The sequence below is a fragment of the Chiloscyllium punctatum genome, chromosome 2 (assembly GCF_047496795.1).
Source record: "Chiloscyllium punctatum isolate Juve2018m chromosome 2, sChiPun1.3, whole genome shotgun sequence".
Taxonomy (NCBI): Eukaryota; Metazoa; Chordata; class Chondrichthyes; order Orectolobiformes; family Hemiscylliidae; genus Chiloscyllium; species Chiloscyllium punctatum.
This window is the reverse complement of record NC_092740.1, coordinates 98,067,058-98,086,806: the sequence shown is the minus strand read 5'-3', so window position 1 is coordinate 98,086,806 and position 19,749 is coordinate 98,067,058. Positions and strand designations below refer to the sequence as shown.

Genomic DNA, 19,749 nt, shown 5'->3' with positions numbered 1-19,749 from the left:
GCAATACAAAAAAAATCAGAAAATACTGGGTTTCAACACAAAACATTTTTCTTTTTAGCTATTGACTGCATTGGTCCATATTGCAGCAATTTTATTTTTCTCTCAGTGTTCTACCATTTGCAAATTTTATTGCTTATATTTTATTCAAAAATAGCTTGACTTCATTGTGATCCAACTTCTGTTGATTTTGTTTCATTCGTTGACCAAAACATTTCTTAAACACATTGGATTTTTTGTGTAGAAGACAAATTAGTCAGAAAATACTGCTTCTAAGTAATTTGCTCCAAATATCACAGCATAGTCCCGTTCAGTTCTAGAGCAGACATTTCTCATGGAGGTTCATAGACTGCTGTAATCAACGTAAGTTGATGCTATGCCAGAGCAATATGCAGTTAATTCCTGTCTGCCTGTTAGCGACATCTGTTCCAAAGAAGGTAAAGGTCCATAGAACTAACAAGCCACAAAACACAATCAAGCAAAAGAAAATAAGCTTATTCCTGAAATAAACAAGGAGTGCCAATTTTCTTTGGGCTTTATAGTGATTTGTTTTGTTTTGTAGAGGCTAATTAACTAGCTGATGTCAGAATCCACAAGGGTCCGAACGTAGCCAGGGCTCAATTAAATAACCCCTGAGTACTGACACAGGAATCGTGATGTGCAAATTTTCCTGCACCTGCTCATTGCAATGCAGGCAACATAAAACATTATCATCAGTGCTGGTTGGCACCATTTAAAAGCAGGTCTGAACTAATGCGTCGTGGCAGTTATACAAGTTGTGAACCTTAACTGAGCAACATTGAAGAATGGCATAGCATAGCTGAGAGCGATCTCACATGAAAGCCTTGGTGGAGGACAAAGAAATGAAACATGATTAAATCCGAGATGGGTAAAATTTTGTGAACTAAAGTTATCAATGGATATGGAGTTATGACTTAAAGTTATGATCTCATTGTATTACCAAGAAAGCTTAAGAGGCAAAATGTTACTAAGTTTGTTGGTCTTATGATCCAAATACTCAACAAGCAGTGATAGCTAACAATGGTATCTAACATTGTTACACTCTACAATATCCTCTTAGCACTTAGCACTACACCAAGGTCTGTATCCACATCTTGCAACCTATTCACACTGTCAGCTATGCAGTTATTAGATTAGATTACTTACAGTGTGAAAACAGGCCCTTCAGCCCAACAAGTCCACACTGACCTGCCGAAACACAACCCACCCAGACCCTTTCCCCGACATTTACCCCTTCACCTAACACTACGGGCAATTTAGCATGGCCAATTCACCTGACCTGCACATTTTTGGACTGTGGGAGGAAACCGGAGCACCCGGAGGAAACCCATGCAGACACGGGGAGAATGTGCAAACTCCACACAGTCAGTCGCCTGAGGTGGGAATTGAACCCGGGTCTCTGGTGCTGTGAGGCAGCAATGCTAACCACTGTGCCACCGTGCTGCCCACTGACAGACACATAGCCAAACAGATCGCAGGACACTCACTGCATACTTTCCTTTCCCTTACATGCAAGGTGGTGCATAACTGATGGCATCAGGATCCAACTCAAAGGGAACAGATACAGCTGCACATCTTGACCTCCAATGGAGCAGATAGCACTCCCGTAACATAGTCACCAATTGCAGCCGTGGCCATCACTAAGACTGAAACCATTGGAAATCATTGATCATTATAACTCCTCCTTTTGCACTCCACATTTTCCTCATCTCTCATTTGTTTCTAATTTACAGATTGTGTAATCATGCATCGTATACTTTCGCTGCACTGTACATGGGCCCTTCCTTTCAAATAACTCGGGTTATGGAAGAACATTAAGAACATAAAGAACACAATGACAATGAAGATGCATTGTCACTTGATATCACACTCCCAATCATCAGATACCAAACTACATACAATTTAAAGGTTAGCATTGAGGCACAAACTGTGCATGATTAGACAGTGGCACCATTAATGTGTAACCAGGACAGGGAGCATGGAGGGTAAGGTGTACAAAATTCTACAGATGATTCACTGAAGAATTTCAAAAGACAGTCTACAGAAGAGACTTGCTGGGAAAGCACAATAAAGCAAATTCCCTTCTATATGGAAGTGATTTCCTACTGTGCACTCACCATGATCCATCCTGTAGCTGAGGATATCCTTTCAGCTGTTTGCAACAAACGCAATGATCAGAGTACGGTGTTCAACAACAGACACAATTCTGCAATTGGACAACATTTATTACATAGTTCTGAGTGTGCAAAAAATTATGCTGAAAATCATTCAGGCTCACAACATACTGGAACTACATATATCCTGAACTGATTTTCCACTGCCTCTATGCGCAGTTCTCAGGTGTCACCATACACTAGGAGATCATCTAGGTATGTCACACAATTAGATAAACTTGCCACTACCTGGTTAATCAGCCTTTTGAATGAGCGTGGGGCTTCTTGGAGTACAAATGCATGCCACAGGTTTAACCTATCTTGAGATATACACCAAACATTTCCCTCTCACTGGCAGTCAAAGAAATATTCCAGAATTCATTGATAAGTCTTGGTAATGTGGGTTACTTCATCTACCTTATGTATGCAATATTCAAGCAGGATATCAGTAGGAGACAACTCTTGGCACTGCATTAACTTTTCAGTTATCAATGTAAGACATTGTGGAGACAGTCGGCTTAGCCATGAGAACAACTAGGGAGCTCCAGCTATTGCTACAAGACCAATTCTAATTCTATTTATTGGTGCAACAATATCCACTGGAATCTCAGCCAGCTTTTCTGAACCTAACTAATATAGAATATTGCTTTATTGCAACCATCTGTCCACATCCATATCATGTGGTACAGTCAGGCTTGTCTCTGCATAAACCTCATTAGGTCTGCTGTCTATTTGGCACCTACAATGGTAAATAAGGAGTCTAGTTTTGCTAGCATTTCTGCATTAGTTAGCAGATTAGAAAGGATTCAATGTGGGCCTCACCCACATCTTTCTCAGATTCAACCCCGCTGCTACCCTCATCCACTGAGGTCAGTGACAAAGGGATGAACCATGACCTTCTTATCCCCTTCTCAGCAGGGGCATTGCTTCACCATGCTGACATAACACTCTTCTTTGCTTTTTGTCCTCCTGGTCTTGGGGATCAATCTGATCATTTGCTTTCCTGAACTCTTGGCTACCCTGTATGGGCCATTGAACGAGCTTTGAAGGATTCACAGTGTTGGTACGAGTGCTAACTCATAATTTCCTGGCTGAAAGATATGTGTTATGACGTGTTTCACTGCATGTTCTTTCATTCTATTTTTGGGAGATTTTAAGGGTTCTCAGGTCACACCAAAGGTTCATGAGAATTGTTCTCTGAACTCTGCTCTGTTTTCTACTTGAACATGGTGTCTTCCACATTTTGTCCTGAACAAAACACCTCCTTGAATAGTTTTAAAGACCCTCACACTGTGCCTGTTAATTAATTGAATTGAAGTAAACCAGTGGACTCATTGGGGAAATACCTGGTGGTGAACTGAATAAATATTTTCCTTTGATCCTAGTCATGGGATATCCATGGCAGTATGCCCGGATCATTACATTAGTGGTGGGCAAGTTGTTGGAAAGAATCCTAAGGGACAGAATTTTCATGTATTTGGGAAGGCATGGAAAATCATATCTCACTAACTTGATTGAGCTTTTTGAAGAAATAATGAAGAGGATTGATGAGGGCAAAGCAGCAGACATGATCTAAATGGACTTCAGTAAGCCATTCAACAAGATTCCTCATGGGCAACTGTTTAGCAAGGTTAGATCACATAGAATATAGGGAGAACAAGCCATTTGGATACAGAACTGGCTCAAAGGTAGGAAACAGAGGGTGCTGGTGGACGTGTTTTTCAGTCTGGAAACCTGTGACCAGCAGTGTGCCCCAAGGATCAGTGCTGGGTCCACTTCATTTCATCATTTATATAAATGATTTGGATGTGAACATAGGATTTATGTTTAGTAAGTTTGCAGATGACACCAAAATTGGAGGTGTAGTGGACAGCAAAGAAGATTACCTCAGAGTAGAGTGGGATCAGATGGGCCAATGGACCAAAGAGTAGCTGATGGATTTTAATTTAGATAATTATTAGGTGCTTCATTTTGGAAAGGCAAATCAGGGTAGGACTTAGACACTAAATGGAAAGGCCCTGGAGGAGTGTTGCTGAAAATAAAAAAAGAGATCTTGGAGTGCAGGTTCATGGTTCCTTGAAAATGGAGTCACAGATGGACAGGATAGCGAAGAAGGCATTTGGTATGCATGTCTTTATTCATCAGTGCATTGAGGATAGGAGTTGGGGGGTCACTTTTCAGGCTGTATAGGATATTGGTTCAGCCACTATTGGAAGACTACATTCAGTTCTGGTCTACCTCCTATAGGAAGGATGTTGTGAAACGTGAAAGGTTCAGAAAAGATTTACAAGGATGCAGTCAGGGGTGGAGGATTTGAGCTACAGTGAGAGACTGAATAAACAGGGGCTATTTTTCCTGGAGTGTTGGAGGATGATGGGTGATCTTATAGAGCTTTACAAAATCATGAGGGGCATGGATATATTTTCTCCAGGGTGGGGGCATCCAAATTTAGAGGGCTAGGTTTAAGGTGAGAGCGGAAAATTTAGAAGGGATCTAAAGGGCAATTTTTTCAGCCAGAGGATGGTGCATGTTTAAAATGACCAGCCAGGGGAAGTGGGGGAGGCTGTTAGAATAGCAACATTTAAAAGGCGTTTGGATGAGAATATGAGTGGGGAAGGTTGAGAGGGATAGGGCAAAATGGAATTAGATTTATTTAGAATATCTGGTAGACATGGAGGAATTGGACCGAAAGGTCTATTTCCGTGCTGTATATCTCGATGACTCTACCGATCTTGGAGTTTTCAGAGCCTAAGTCAAAAATGAGAGATTTTGTGGTTTTTAGACAAGTGTGAATTCTATCAGTGGATTGTTTCAAATCTCAGCACCACCATGGCTCCCCTGACAAGCATGTTGCAAATGCAGATTTACTGTCACAGTAAAACATATTTATACCAAATACACAAGAACTTGACATATAAATCATATTCTACACAAGTCCATTTTGATCATGACATTTGAGGTCCTCCACTGCAGGGGTTCTTCAGCTGCTGAACATGTTGTTCAATTATACAAGATTAACAGTGATGTTAATGTAGAGCGCTGATCTCAAAGAGTGCTATGGTAGTATCAATCAAAATTGCAATTTCATTGTGCTTGCACAGTACCCTCACAAATATGGTAGCTGGCATGATTCACTCTAACAACCTGTATACATGCTGAGAATGCCAGTTTTAAATCCTAAGGGCACCCATTGTGTCAAAAAAGTGCATTAACAAGCCCAGCTCTCATCAAACACATGCAACAGCATGACTAATCCTACAAGATCTAAGTATTTGGAATAATAGGTGACATGTTGAGATGGATACCTTACTGTCTCCTAGGCTGTATGCAGCTATATATAATTCTTCCAGGCTCATAAGAGAAAGAGTCTGAAAATTATTTTAAAAGACTAATGTGAAATAAAGGTCCCAAGATTTCCAAAAGCAGTGTATTTGTTAAATGATAACTCTAAGGCAACATATGAATTTAGGAACTAATGACAAAAGCATAACAATTTCACTTCTTTTGAAATTGGTAAAATCAGAATTTATTCAATTATGAAGTCAGTTACAATATCAGTTGAGGCAGTCATAGTTTTGTTTTAAAAAAAATAAAAGATCCAAAATGAAGCAAACTTGGCTAAAATAAAATCAGTCTTGTTAATTTTAGAATCTCTAACCACATTCAATTCTCTGAAAAAAGTACTATCTAACCAAACACTTGAATCATCCTCCTTCTCAACTGATTCTGAACCAACATTATGAGTCTGAACCCTAGTTTTGCACAACCTACAAGCAATCCAATGCGTTCCTCATGCAAAACTCTCTCTGAAACTCTCGGAGATGCTCATACTCTCAAATCTGTGAATTCATTACCCTATGTAAAATTGAACTCTTCTTAAGTAACATTTCCCTCAGTATATCGAATATAGAACATTACAGCGCAGTACAGGCCCTTCAGCCCTCGATGTTGCGCCGACCTGTGGAACCAATCTGAAGCCCATTTAACCTAAGCTATTCCATCCTCATCCATATGCCAATCCAATGATTTAAATGTCCTTAAAGTTGATGAGTCTTCCACAGTAACAGTCCTGTTTAGTCTATCACTTTGTCATTTAATGTTACACAAGGAAACATGTTCGTAATTGCCATGAATATCCAACAGCAAAGCTTTTGTTGCCATTAAACTTTCTGGAAGACAAATTGCAGCATCAGCTATTATCAATGACTGGTACTGCCCAGTATCTTTCAGAACATCAAAATTGGTAGTAGCCTCCTGGCTGCTAAAACACAGATAGATTTTTAACTTGGCCAAACAGCAAGGATGCTAGGTACATTGGCCAAGTAAAATTCTGAAATCACAAAAACCTGCACATCAGACACATATAATCACAGCAACCGGGAGCTAATGACATTAGCATAATGTAAAAGGCAACAGTTATCCTGAACAACTTGTCCACCAAACAAAGGAGGGCCTCAACAGAAAGACACCTGATGAAGGGCTTTTGCCCGAAACATCGATTTCGAAGCTCCTTGGATGCTGCCTGAACTGCTGTGCTCTTCCAGCACCACTAATCCAGAATCTGTTTCCAGCATCTACAGTCATTGTTTTTACCTAGAAAGACACCTGGTCCTGCTGCACAAGGAAACAAACAGTAGCAAGCCAGCCTATGACTGACACAGTTTCAAACTATCAAGTATATCTCCCAAATTGACCAGATCTATAGAAAGTTCTAGAAAAACATCTTAAAGATATAGAAACAAATTTCACTGCACACTTCACTCTTGAATTTTCTGAGGCCCTCCGAGGAGACTAGCATGCCAAGAAGTAGGGACAAACTGACTATCCAGAGAGACAGAGAGTGAGAAAGGAAAACCGCTTTGCAGACCCAAAGACTGAGGCACAGAGAGAGAGAAAGAGAGACTGTGAAAATCTATTGGAGACTTGGACAGTATTGTAACCTTAAAGGGCTAAATACGATTAGCGATAGTATGTTTAGTATTAAAAATTACTGTAACTTTGTTCCTAATGTGGGCGGCACGATGGCACAGTGGTTAGCACTGCTGCCTCACAGCGCCAGAGACCCGGGTTCATTTCCCGCCTCAGGCGACTAACTGTGTGGAGTTTGCACGTTCTCCCCATGTCTGCGTGGGTTTCCTCCGGGTGCTCCGGTTTCCTCCCACAGTCCAAAGATGTGCAGGTCAGGTGAATTGGCCATCCTAAATTGCCCGTAGTGTAGGTAAGGGGTAGATGTAGGGGTATGGGTGGGTTGCGCTTCGGCGGGGCGGTGTGGACTTGTTGGGCCGAAGGGCCTGTTTCCACACTGTAAGTAATCTAATCTAATCTAATAAAGTTGGGACTGTTTTGCATTGGTACTAGTTTATGTTCGTGTTGCTTTGATCACTTCGGTATTGCGAGACACCTGGGTGAATTCATTCATAACATTTTGGTCAGAGTTATTAAACTTATTTAAGGAGGAGCTAGACAACAATATCTTTCCTTGCTTTGTTGGAGGAGTAAGAGAATACTTCTCTCTTAAAGATAAATAAACAAGCTAAATGTACATTTTGGCAAGTTCCATGAAAGGTTTCATTTTGGGTTTTCTCATGTTATTCTCCACAGCACACCTCATTAACTGTGCACCACTTTCACATATCTTCCTTATCAACAGAAGCAGAAGTACTCACTGCTGCTGGCATGGCTGGGATTCTTGGGCCTTTGACATTATTTTTAAAACACAGTTGTGCACCAGGTCAAGTACTGTCAGTCGGAGGTGAGGCTACTGTTTCTCAAGATATCGACTACAGATGTCCCAGAAAGGGAAGTTAACTCCCTATGTTGCCAACAGGCACCAGAAGTCGGGTGAATGGACTGATGCAGGGGAAGGTTCTTCTCTTTCCCCAGGCCTGCCAGAGAAAACCAGGTTCACCAGGGTCAGTGCGTTGTCAACAGTCTGGAGAAACACTGACATTCTGCACTCCATGAGGGTAAAAACTACCACCTTTTCTGCTCTGTTACATTCACTCTATCTCTGCTACTGAATAACCTCCAATAAGGCAGATGGTCTGCCACTCTCACTTTTATATGAAACGTCTTCTCTCACTCACATTCACCATCGCCAGCCCAGGCCCACCATCAGACTACTTACCCTGCATGCCCTCTGCATTTATTACTCTCACTAAGGACACCTCACCACCTTTGCTCCATCTGCACCAGGACTAATAGCAATGCCAGCCACTTACATGCCATTCAGAAATTGCTGGAAAAGCTCAGCAGCTCTGGTAGCAACTACAGACAGAAATCAGAGTTAATGTTTTGGGTTGAGTGACCCTTCCTCAGAACTGGGTTCTGAAATGAAACGTTAACTCTGATTTCTCTTCACAGATGCTGCTGACCTGCTGAGCTTTTCCAGTAATTTCTGTTTTTGTTTCTGACTTTTAGGATCCACAGTTCTTTTGGTTTTTACGTAAATCAATTCCTCTTTTTGTCTCATTCCAGAAGAAAACAACCCACAGTAGGCCTGACAGACCCAGAATGGTGGTAAGGTGCCTGATACTCATGCCCTTGCCCCCAGCAAAGAAAGAATCCGTGTTTTAGCTGAAGACAACCATGACTGTTCATGTGGTGATGCCTCTCATGTCTTGGCAAATAAATAAGAATCACTGGTCAAGACATTGCTGCTCTTCCATTACCGCCACTGTGGATGAAATTTTGACATGTTCAAATGTCGATCCCTATTTCACAGCACATTCTTTCTTCTGTATCCTGGAGTCATCAGTGTTATGTTTACAGTCTCTGGCCCTGCAAGACACTCTTCCTCCACCTCTGAGGATGAAGCCACTGCTCTCTCAAAGGAAGCACTGGCAAAGCTGCCTCCTGTGCACTTCAGCAGCTCACATACTGAAATCTTCATGGGTATTTTAACAAGATTACAATCAGGAGAACAAGCTGGTGAACACCTCACTGCCATGTCTCAGCAGCTGGTTGAGACAGATGTGCCACAAGGCACTGGGTCTCAGAGGAATTCCAGAGGCCAGTTACTTGCTCAGCCCAGGCAGGAGAGGATTGGCTTGAAGATTGGAGGATTCCACCAATACTGTTTGTATTCTGCTGAACACAGTCAGCTGATTTCTCAGCAACAAACCCAAACAAGCAGACAAAACACATCCAGAAACCCTAGCCCATTCTCCCCTACATCAAAGACATCTCAGAAATGACTGCCAGACTATTCAGACCCCTTGGCATCATGGTAGCCCACAAACCGACCAACACACTAAAACAGCAGCTAATGAACTTGACAGGACCTATACAGACAATGAGCAAAACTAACGTCATTTACAAAATACCGTGCAAGGACTGTAACAAATACTACATTGGACAAACAGGCAGAAAACCTACCACCAGGATAAATGAACACCAACACCCTCTCTCACTAGTATCCTCACGTACAGATGAGGAAGGACACCACTTCGACTGGGACAACAAATCCATCCTAGGACAAGCCAAACAAAGACACGCACGAGAATTCCTAGAAGCATGGCACTCCAACCAGAACTCTGTCAACAAACGCTTTGAGTTAGACCCCATCTACCACCCCCTGAGAAAAGGAACAGGAAGTGACTTCACCACAGGAAATGAAATCACCAACCCAAAGAAACCCAAATATATAAATAGAAAGCAGGAACTTTCAGCATTGCTTCGCATGAGATCCACTGAAGATGTTACCTAGTAAGGTAACAAACAATTTGGAAATGAATCTTCCAGCTCAGTGAGCAAACCTGCATCCAAAACCTCTACACTCCATCTCTCTACCCTTGGTGCTTAACACCAACAGTAAGATGACAAGAGGATGAAGGACCTTGAATTCATTGCAGCTGCCTCTTCCTCACAAGGAGACAGGACAGTGCCAGCATGCACGCAGTCAGAGGTAAAACCATACATGGGTCCCCAGACATCTCCTCTCAGAAAGTTCCAGACATGGCAAGGCCTTTGATGTCCATACTGCCTGCCACACTCAATTCCGTGGAAATTCAAGCCAAGGATGGTACACTTGCCTTTGGATAGGATTTCTCTGCATGTCTGGGTTCTCAAGCCACAAAGGTCACTGAGAGTCGTCTGACTAAGACACCAAGGCCAACATGCTCTACTGTCGGGCAGGCTCCCTCCACCCCAGAGTTAGAATTAGGTTTATTGTCGTGTGTACTCAAGTACAGGGATACAAGTGTACAGTGAAAAGTCCCGGTAGCATCTCAGGAACAAAGATACCCAGGCACTCCAGCTGTGGACCCAGGACTGCACCTAGATGTACTGAGATGGAAAGGAAGGAGGCAACCTTCTGATGTTGCACAGATGACATTGGTGAAATTTCATTGTAAACTCATTTACCCATTTGGAAACAATGATTCTTATTTAGTTGCCAAATGATGGAAAATTTTTTCATCATTACTATACATGAACAAGTATTACTCTCACTGCAACTTTAGGAATGAAAGTCCAAAGGCTAGCCATCCTCAGTGCTATAAGAAATGGCTATCCTGTCCACAGCACCCATATCAGCATGAAACATTGTCAGGATTGAATAAAGGAGCATCTGATGTTGTGAGGCTTCCTTTCATCTGTAACCTTTATTTTTATTGAACAGCTTGAACCTCGTAGAAGGATCAAACCATTAAGCAGCAATTGTAGTTGGTATTACACAGGGAATGATGGCCTTAGCAGCATCAAAACATTTGCAATCAGTGAAAGATAATTCTTGTGATTCAGTTCCACTGAACAAAATTCACAAGGAAGTCTTTGTGTTGTTATGACCAATGCTGCTACACAACTGGATGCTGAAATCATTGTTCCCTATGAAGAATATCATTATAGTTGCAAAGCTGATGTTTCATGGATCCCCATTGTCCATCCCACAGCCTCAGGGCATCCTGCAATAGTCTGCAGCAGAAATTCCATGGACCAGGTGATGGACGGACAGTACTGGTATGAAACCCCAGACAGGACCAGCACAGAAACCTCTGGGGAGCGGCCATCCAATATCCTATGTTTGCCCCTTTAGAAGGAGGGCTTTCATTTGAAAAGTGTCATTTGACAATGTGACATGGGATTTCAACCTCCACTTCTGAACAGAGTATGCCACCACTGCCCACTCACATCTGAGGGAGCCCCCTCTGTCACAGAATGAAAGACTTGTTCTAGGTGCAGTGGCAGCCATTTTCCACATACTATTTGGATGAAAATGTAAGGAAACAGCAGTCCTACTTCATGGAGTGACTCACAGACTTTGTCTCTCATACAACGTGACTCCCAGATCTTCAGATTTCCTTCTGCCCTCCCTGTCAACTCCATCAACTTTTATCTTCCTCAAGTTCTCACCATACGTTTGCCATACGTGCTGCTGGCACATGGTGCAGATGTGACATTGACATAACACAGTGCTGTTCAGCAAGATATACATCCTTTTGATTGATCACTGCTGCAACCATGACAAACTATCTGACTTTGTGTCAGTGCTAAGCAGAAAGCAAGTCAAAATTACTGTGACTCTTCAAGTTCTGACTAAGGGGGCCAAGATCAAAAAGATAAGGAAAGGAAGAAATGTTGTGGGCATGAGGGTGGTGGTGGAGAGTTGCTTTTCAGATTGGAGGCCTGTGGCCCACAAGGATCGGTGCTGGATCCACTGCATTTCGTCATTTATATAAATGATTCAGATGTGAACATGGGAGTCATGGTAGTAAATTTACAGATGACACCAACACTGGAGGTGCAGTGGACAGAAAAGAGGCTACCTCAGCGTTTAATGGGATCTTGATCAGATGGGCCAATAGGCTGAGGAGTAGCAGATGGAGTTTAATTTAGATAAATGTGAGGTGCTGCATTTTGGAAAGGCAAATCAGGGCAGGACTTATACACTTAATAGTAAGGTCCTGGGGAGTGTTGCGAAACAAAGAGACCTTGGAGTGCAGGTTCATAGTTCCTTGAAACTGAAGTCACAGGTAGACAGGATAGAGAAGAAGGTGTTTGGTATGCTAGCCTTTATTGGTCAATGCATTGAGGAAAGGAGTTGGGAGGTCATGTTGCGCCTATACAGGACATTGGTTAGGTCACTATTGGAATATTGCATTCAGTCTGGTCTCCCTGCTGTGGGAAAGGTGTTGTGAAACTTGAAATGGTTCAGAAAAAATTTACAAGGATGTTGCCAGGGTTGGGGATCTGAGCTACAGGGAGAGGCTGAACAGGCTGGGGCTGCTTTTCCTGGAGATTGGAGGCTGAGGGATGACATTATTGAGGTTTATAAAATCAAGAAGGGCATGGGTAAGGTAAATAGACAAGGTGTTCTCCCCATGGTGGGGGAGTCCAAAATTAGAGGGCGTAGATTTAAGGTGAGGGTGGGGGGGGGAAAGATTTAAAAGGGTCCTAAGGGGCAACTGTTTCCACACAGAGGGTTTTACATGAGCTGCTAGGGGAAGTGGTGGAGGCTGGTACAATTACAAAAATTTAAAAGACATCTGGATAGGTATATGAATAGGAAGGGTTTAGAGGGATATGGGCCAAATGCTAGCAAATGGAACTACATTTCTTTAGGATACCTGGTAGGCATGGAGGAGTTAGACCAAAAGGTCTGTTTCCATGCTGAATAAATCGATAACTCTGTGACTATCCAAAAGGGTGCAAAATAAGTGAGCTTTAAGACTGCAAACAAGGAGCCCTGAGGTGAATTCTGGTCAAATATGTGAGCTGGATGGCTGTCTTGCATGCAATTTGTCCTGCCAGCAGCATTCCAATTAAAGGTGCCAGTGAACTTGAAAGTGCAGCATTGATATGCAGGACTGTATTGCTCATGAATTGGAGATGTGCTATGATGGTATAGCTTGGCATGTATTTGATGCCAATCTCCATGGATGGGCTGCAGCCAGCCCTTGTGCATGGAACTTGCCCTGAGATTTTGGGGACTGCCGGCCAAGATAGAGGTCTGGATGATTACGTGGAGAACTGGAATCAGTTCACTCTCTGACTTTCATGTCAGTGTGACCAGACAGGCTGTACAAAATGATGAATTTGCAAACTTGGACAATAAATGAAATATGCTGGGAAATTGAGACAAGCCTTGACCAAAGTGACTGTGCTAATAAACATGCTGCAGAATCCAGACAGGCTGCAGCTATAGAAAAACAATATATAATTAACCCAGCAGCTGCAGACAACACAATATGTATTTGAATTCGCATAGAATAGAACCAACCTGAATGCCATCCCCAGGACAACTAAAAACATTGAGTTTTTTGCTTCACACTCTTAGTTGGAGAGGGCTACCTGACCTACATGCATCTAACACCTCCAGGAATGGATGCCCAAGGACACCCGGACCAACCAACCCAACCACCCCGTAGCCCAACACTTCAACTCCCCATCCCACTCCACCAAGGACATGCAGTTCCTTGGACTCCTCCATCGCCAGACCATGGCAACACGACGGTTGGAGGAAGAGCGCCTCATCTTCCGCCTGGGAACCCTCCAACCACAAGGGATGAACTCAGATTTCTCCAGTTTCCTCATTTCCCCTCCCCCCACCTTGTCTCAGTCAAATCCCTCAAACTCAGCACCGCCTTCCTAACTTGCAATCTTCTTCCTGACTCTCTGCCCCCACCCCAGCCTATCACCCTCACCTTGACCTCCCTCCACCTATCGCATTCCCAACACCCCTCCCCCAAGTCCCTCCTCCCTACCTTTTATCTTAGCCTGCGGGACACACTTTCCTCATTCCTGAAGAAGGGCTGATGCCCAAAACGTCGATTCTCCTGTTCCTTGGATGCTGCCTGACCTGCTGCGCTTTTCCAGCAACACATTTTCAGCTCTGATCTCCAGCATCTGCAGTCCTCACTTTCTCCTGCCCAAGGACCACCCTGCCATTGACATGTCCATGCCTGGTTGGGTCTGATTGATCAGGATGATCAAGCCCTGATCAAAGACCTTTCCAAAATAGCTGGACCAACTACGAAGTATAAGAATTGACGCAACAACATCTTCAGAGGCAGTATCTTGAGACCAACCACTATGAAGAGAAGTCATCCCTGGGACCACCAGGAGAAGACGACCAGACAATCAATCCCACGTGGATCAAGGTCAAGATCTAGTGCAGTGATATACAGTAGCGCCTCGACATACGAACGACCCTGTTCACAAACAAATCAGTTTATGAATAGGATTGTATGTAAACTTTTGCTTCAACATATGTACAAAATTTAAGGTACGAACGAAGGTACAAACGCAAAAAGCCCGTGTGCGACCATGTGGTTTCATTGTTCTGCTTTGCTACGCGCTTATTGAATGAGAAAGCTCTCAGGCCCCGCGTGATCTCATTCTGTTCGTCTTTGGCGCGTGCGCTGTGAACAGCCGTCCAAGCGTACTTACGCTATCCGAACAATGGGAAAAATTGATTCAGTTCGCGAACTTTTCGGTTCACGAACTGGGTCCCGGAACGGATTAAGTTCGTAAGAAGAGGCGTTACTGTACAGAGTCAAAGAGTCATAGAGATGTACAGCATGGAAACAGACCCTTCAGTCCAACCTGTCCATGCCGACCAGACATCCCAACCCAATCTAGTCCCACCTGCCAGCACCCAGCCCATATCTCTCCAAAACCTTCCTATTCATATACCCATCCAAATGCCTCTTAAATATTGCAATTGTAGCAGCTTCCACCACATCCTCTGGCAGCTCATTCCATACACGTACCACCCTTTGCATGAAAAGGTTGCCCCTTAGGTCTCTTTTATATCTTTCCCCTCTCACCCTAAACCTACGCCCTCTAGTTCTGAACTCCCCGACCCCAAGGAAAAGACTTTGTCTATTTATCTGATCCATGCCCCTCATAATTTTGTAAACTTCTATAAGGTCACACCTCAGCCTCCGACGCTCCAGGGAAAACAGCCCCAGCCTGTTCAACTTCTCCCTATACCTCAAATCCTCCAACCCTGGCAACATCCTTGTCAATCTTTTCTGAACCCTTTCAAGTTTCACAACATCTTTCCGATAGGAAGGAGACCAGAATTGCATGCAATATTCCAAGTGGCCTAACCAATGTCCTGTACAGCTGCAACATGACCTCCCAATTCCTGTACTCAATACTCTGACTAATAAAGGAAAGCATACTAAACGCCTTCTTCATTATCCTATCTACCTGTGACTCCACTTTCAAGGAGCTATGAACCTGCACTCCAAGGTCTCTTTGTTCAGCAACACTCCCTAGGACCTTACCATTAAGTGTATAAGTCCTGCTAAGATTTGCTTTCCCAAAATGCAGCACCTCGCATTTATCTGAATTAAACCCCATCTGCCACTTCTCAGCCCATTGGCCCATCTGGTCCAGATCCTGTTGTAATCTGAGGTAACCCTCTTCACTGTCCACTATACCTCCAATTTTGGTGTCATCTGCAAACTTACGAACTATACCTCTTATGCTTGCATCCAAATCATTTATGTAAATGACAAAAAGTAGAGGACCCAGCACTGATCCTTGTGGCACTCCAATGGTCACAGGCTCCAGTCTTAAAAACAACCGTCCACCACCACCCTCTGTCTTCTACCTTTGAGACCTTTTCTGTATCCAAATGGCTAGTTCTCCCTGTATTCCATGAGATCGAACCTTGCTAATCAGTCTCCCACGGGGAACCTTGTCGAACACCTTTCTGAAGTTCATATAGATCACATCTACTGCTCTGCCCTCATCAATCTTCTTTGTTACTTCTTCAAAAACTTAATCAAGTTTGTGAGACATGATTTCCCATGCACAAAGCCATGTTGACTATCCCTAATCAGTCCTTGCCTTTCCAAATACATGTACATCCTGTTCCTCAGGATTCCCTCCAACAACTTGCCGAGGTCAGGCTTACCGGTCTATAGTTCCCTGGCTTATCTTTACTGCCCTTCTTAAACAGTGGCACCACGTTTGCTAACCTCCAGTCTTCCGGCACCTCACTTGTGACTATCGATGATACAAATATCTCAGCAAGAGGCCCAGCAATCACTTCTCTAGCTTCCTACAGAGTTCTCGGGTACACCTGATCAGGTCTTGAGGATTTATCCACCTTTAACAGTTTCAAGACATCCATCACTTCGTCCTGTGTAATCTGGACATTATACAAGGTGTCACCATCTATTTCCCTACAGTCTATATCTTCCATATCCTTTTCCACAATAAATACTGATGCAAAATATTTATTTAGTATCTCCCCCATTTTCTGCGGCTCCACACAAAGGCTGCCTTGCTGATCTTTGAGAGGCCCTATTCTCTCCCTAGTTAGCCTTTTGCCCTTAATATATTTGTAAAAACCCTTTGGATTCTCCTTAATTCTATTTGCCAAAGCTATCTCACGTCCCCTTTTTGCCCTCCTGATTTACCTCTTAAGTATACTCCTACTTCCTTTTTACTCTTCTAAGGATTCACTTGATCTATACCTGACATATGCTTCCTTCTTTTTTTTAACCAAACCTTTAGTCATCCAGCATTCCCTATACCTACCAGCCTTTCCTTTCACCCTGACAGGAATATTCTTTCTCTGGATTCTTGTTATCTCATTTACGAAGGCTTCCCATTTTCCAGCCGATGCTTTACCTGCAAACATCCGCCTCCAATCAGCTTTCGAAAGTTCTTGCCTTATACTGTCAAAATTGGCCTTTCTCCAATTTAGGATTTCAACTTTTAGATCTGGTCTATCCTTTTCCATCACTATTTTAAATCTAATAGAATTACGGTTGCTGGCCCCAAAGTGCTCCCCCACTAACACCTCAGTCACCTGCCCTGCCTTATTTCCCAAGAGTAGGTCAAGTTTTGCACCTTCTCTAGTAGGTACATCCACATACTGAATCAGAAAATTGTCTTGTTCACACTTAACAAATTCCTCTCCATCTAAACCTTTAACATTATGGCAGTCCCAGTCGATGTTTGGAAAGTTAAAATCCCTGACCATAACTACCCTATTATTCTTACAGATAGCTGAGATCTCCTTACAAGTTTGCTTCTCAATTTCCCTCTGACTATTAGGGGGTCTATAATACAATCCCAATAAGGTGATCATCCCTTTCTTATTTCTCAGTTCCACACAAATAACTTCCCTGGATATATTTCCGGGAATATCTTCCCTCAGCACGGCTGTAATGCTATCCCTTATCAAAAACGCCACTCCCCTCCTCTCTTGCCTCCCTTTCTATCCTTCCTGTAGCATTTTGTATCCTGGAACATTAAGCTGCCCATCCCTGAGCCATGTTTCTGTAATTGCTATGATATCCCAGTCCCATGTTCCTAACTATGCCCTGAGTTCATCTGCCTTCCCTGTTAGGCTCCTTGCACTGAAATAAATGCAGTTTAATTTATTAATCCTACCTTGTCCCTGCCTGCCCTGGCTGTTTGACTCATTTCTGTTCTCCACTGTACCAGTCTCAGATTGACCTCTTTCCTCACTATCTCCCTGGGTCCCATCCCCCCACCTTACTAGTTTAAATCCATCCAGAGTTAGTTAAAGCACAGGACAGTTGATTTGGATTATAATGTAAATTGCTAGTTTATACTGTATTTTGTGTTATAGTATTAATTGTGTTAAATAAATAAATATTGCTGTTTATTATTATTAAGAGTCAACTCAGTTTCTTTGCTTTATATAAAAGTTAACACACTGTGTGGCAGGAGCAGCATCAGGAATTGCTGCAATCTTATTTCTATCTGGACTATGGATAGAGGGGAGATTATGCAATTGTGTATGTGAATGAGCCTCTTGTTGTGAAAGAGGAGATTTACATCTCACTGCTCAAAACCTCTTGGAGAATTGGACATTTTTCTCCTTCGATATCGAGAATCTCATTTCTGCCGATCTCACCACATTTTCCCAAGTGACTCGCTGATGGCCACAAACATACAGGAATTAATTACCATTACACTTATGATTCATAATTGGAAGATTGCTTGGCTTAAAAACTTGAAAATACATCCAACACTTCTCCTACTAAGACATTTTTTTAAAGAATAGTCTGCTTCTCTTGTGATCAAGCTTTTATCAAATTTCTCAAAGAACACAAAGTAGTTGTTAACTCCTCCCTCACTAAATGTAGGTACCATCTGATATTCCTTGCTAAATTGAAACCTAGGTATAAATTCAAATCAACGTATCAGTTATTCCTTGTCCATGTAAATAAAACATCTTTTTTCTATATAGTTCATGCTACCGAATTTGTTTCTTTCACTGAAACTCTCTCACCTGCTTTTTTTTATTCCCTTTTCAAACTTCTCTTTCTGGAAGTCAATATCAAAGTTTCACTAATCTCTTTCTTTTCCCATCTACTGCTGTTCAATTGCAGCTGAGTCATAGTTAACTCAATCTGTGATTTATCTAGGCCAGGCTTTTTCTCTTCCAACAAAAATGCTTGACTATTATCACAATTGGTTCTGTTTTTAGCCTCTGCTTTTAGTTCTATTTTCTGCAAATGCATTTTTTAATCCATTCCCAGCATGTGGGTAACATTGGCCAGGCCAGCATTTATTACCCATCCTATTGCATTAAGTGTCAACCGCATTGCTGTGGGTCTGGGCTTACCCATAGGCCAGAGCAGGTAAGGATGCCAATTTCCTTCCCTAAAGGACATCAGTAAACCAGATGAAATCCAATTCCTGGCAATTGGTAATGGTTTCATGGTTATCATTAAATTCCATATTTCAAATATTTTTAGAATCTAAATTCCCCAATCTGTCATGACAGGATTTGAACACTGGTTCTCACAATATTACCAGGATTTTTGGATTAACAGTCTAGCAATAATACCACTAGGCCATCATCCCCCATACAATTTAAATTCGTCCAGCTGCAATGATGGGATTTGAACCCATGGTGCTAGAGAATTAACCCCTCAGATTATTAGTTCAGTGGCATTAATACAAAACCAGCACTTAATTTAATCCAACTTTAATAATTGTTGCAAATCACTTGATGATAAATTTTTCAACAAAAGCCTCAGCAATAGAAAAGGCCAATCTGAATCCCAATAGGTACAGCAAAATTCAAAACATGTTAGTAAAATTGAAGTAAAATGGGTATCAGGCTACATCCTCCGCTGGTGGGATCATACCATGCACAAAGGAAAATATTTGTACTGTTAGAGGTCAAATATCTCTACTGCATAATAACACCAAATGATTTCCTCAGAATCAACCAGCTTTACCTGCTTTATCAATGATCCTCCCTCCAGGTTAAGGTCAGGGACGGTTATTGCCCTGTGTTCAGTTCCATTTGCATCTCCTCCAATAATGAAATATTTCATGACTGAACACAACAAGACCTAGTCAATATCAAGGCTTAGTTAATTCTCAGCAAGCAATGATCATTTTTTGCAAAAGGAAATGTAGCCTTCATTCCCATCTTCACCCCACTCAGGAATCACGACTATTGAATCACCCCACCATTAGCAAGTCATCACTGACCAGAAATGTAACTGAACCAGCCACATTAGTACTATGATTACAAGAGCAAATCAGAGGCTATGTGTACTGTGATAGTAACTCATCTCTTCCAAGGCTTTTGCACCATCTACAAAGCATAAGTCAAGAATGTGATAAA

General features: G+C 42.4%; 1 protein-coding gene across 1 annotated transcript in view; it reads right to left on the bottom strand.

The window, feature by feature from the left end:
- Nucleotides 1-19,749, bottom strand: part of LOC140493413 (kelch domain-containing protein 3) — a 220,787-nt gene that overhangs the window by 98,001 nt on the left and 103,037 nt on the right. The gene's annotated exons all lie outside the window — the stretch shown is intronic.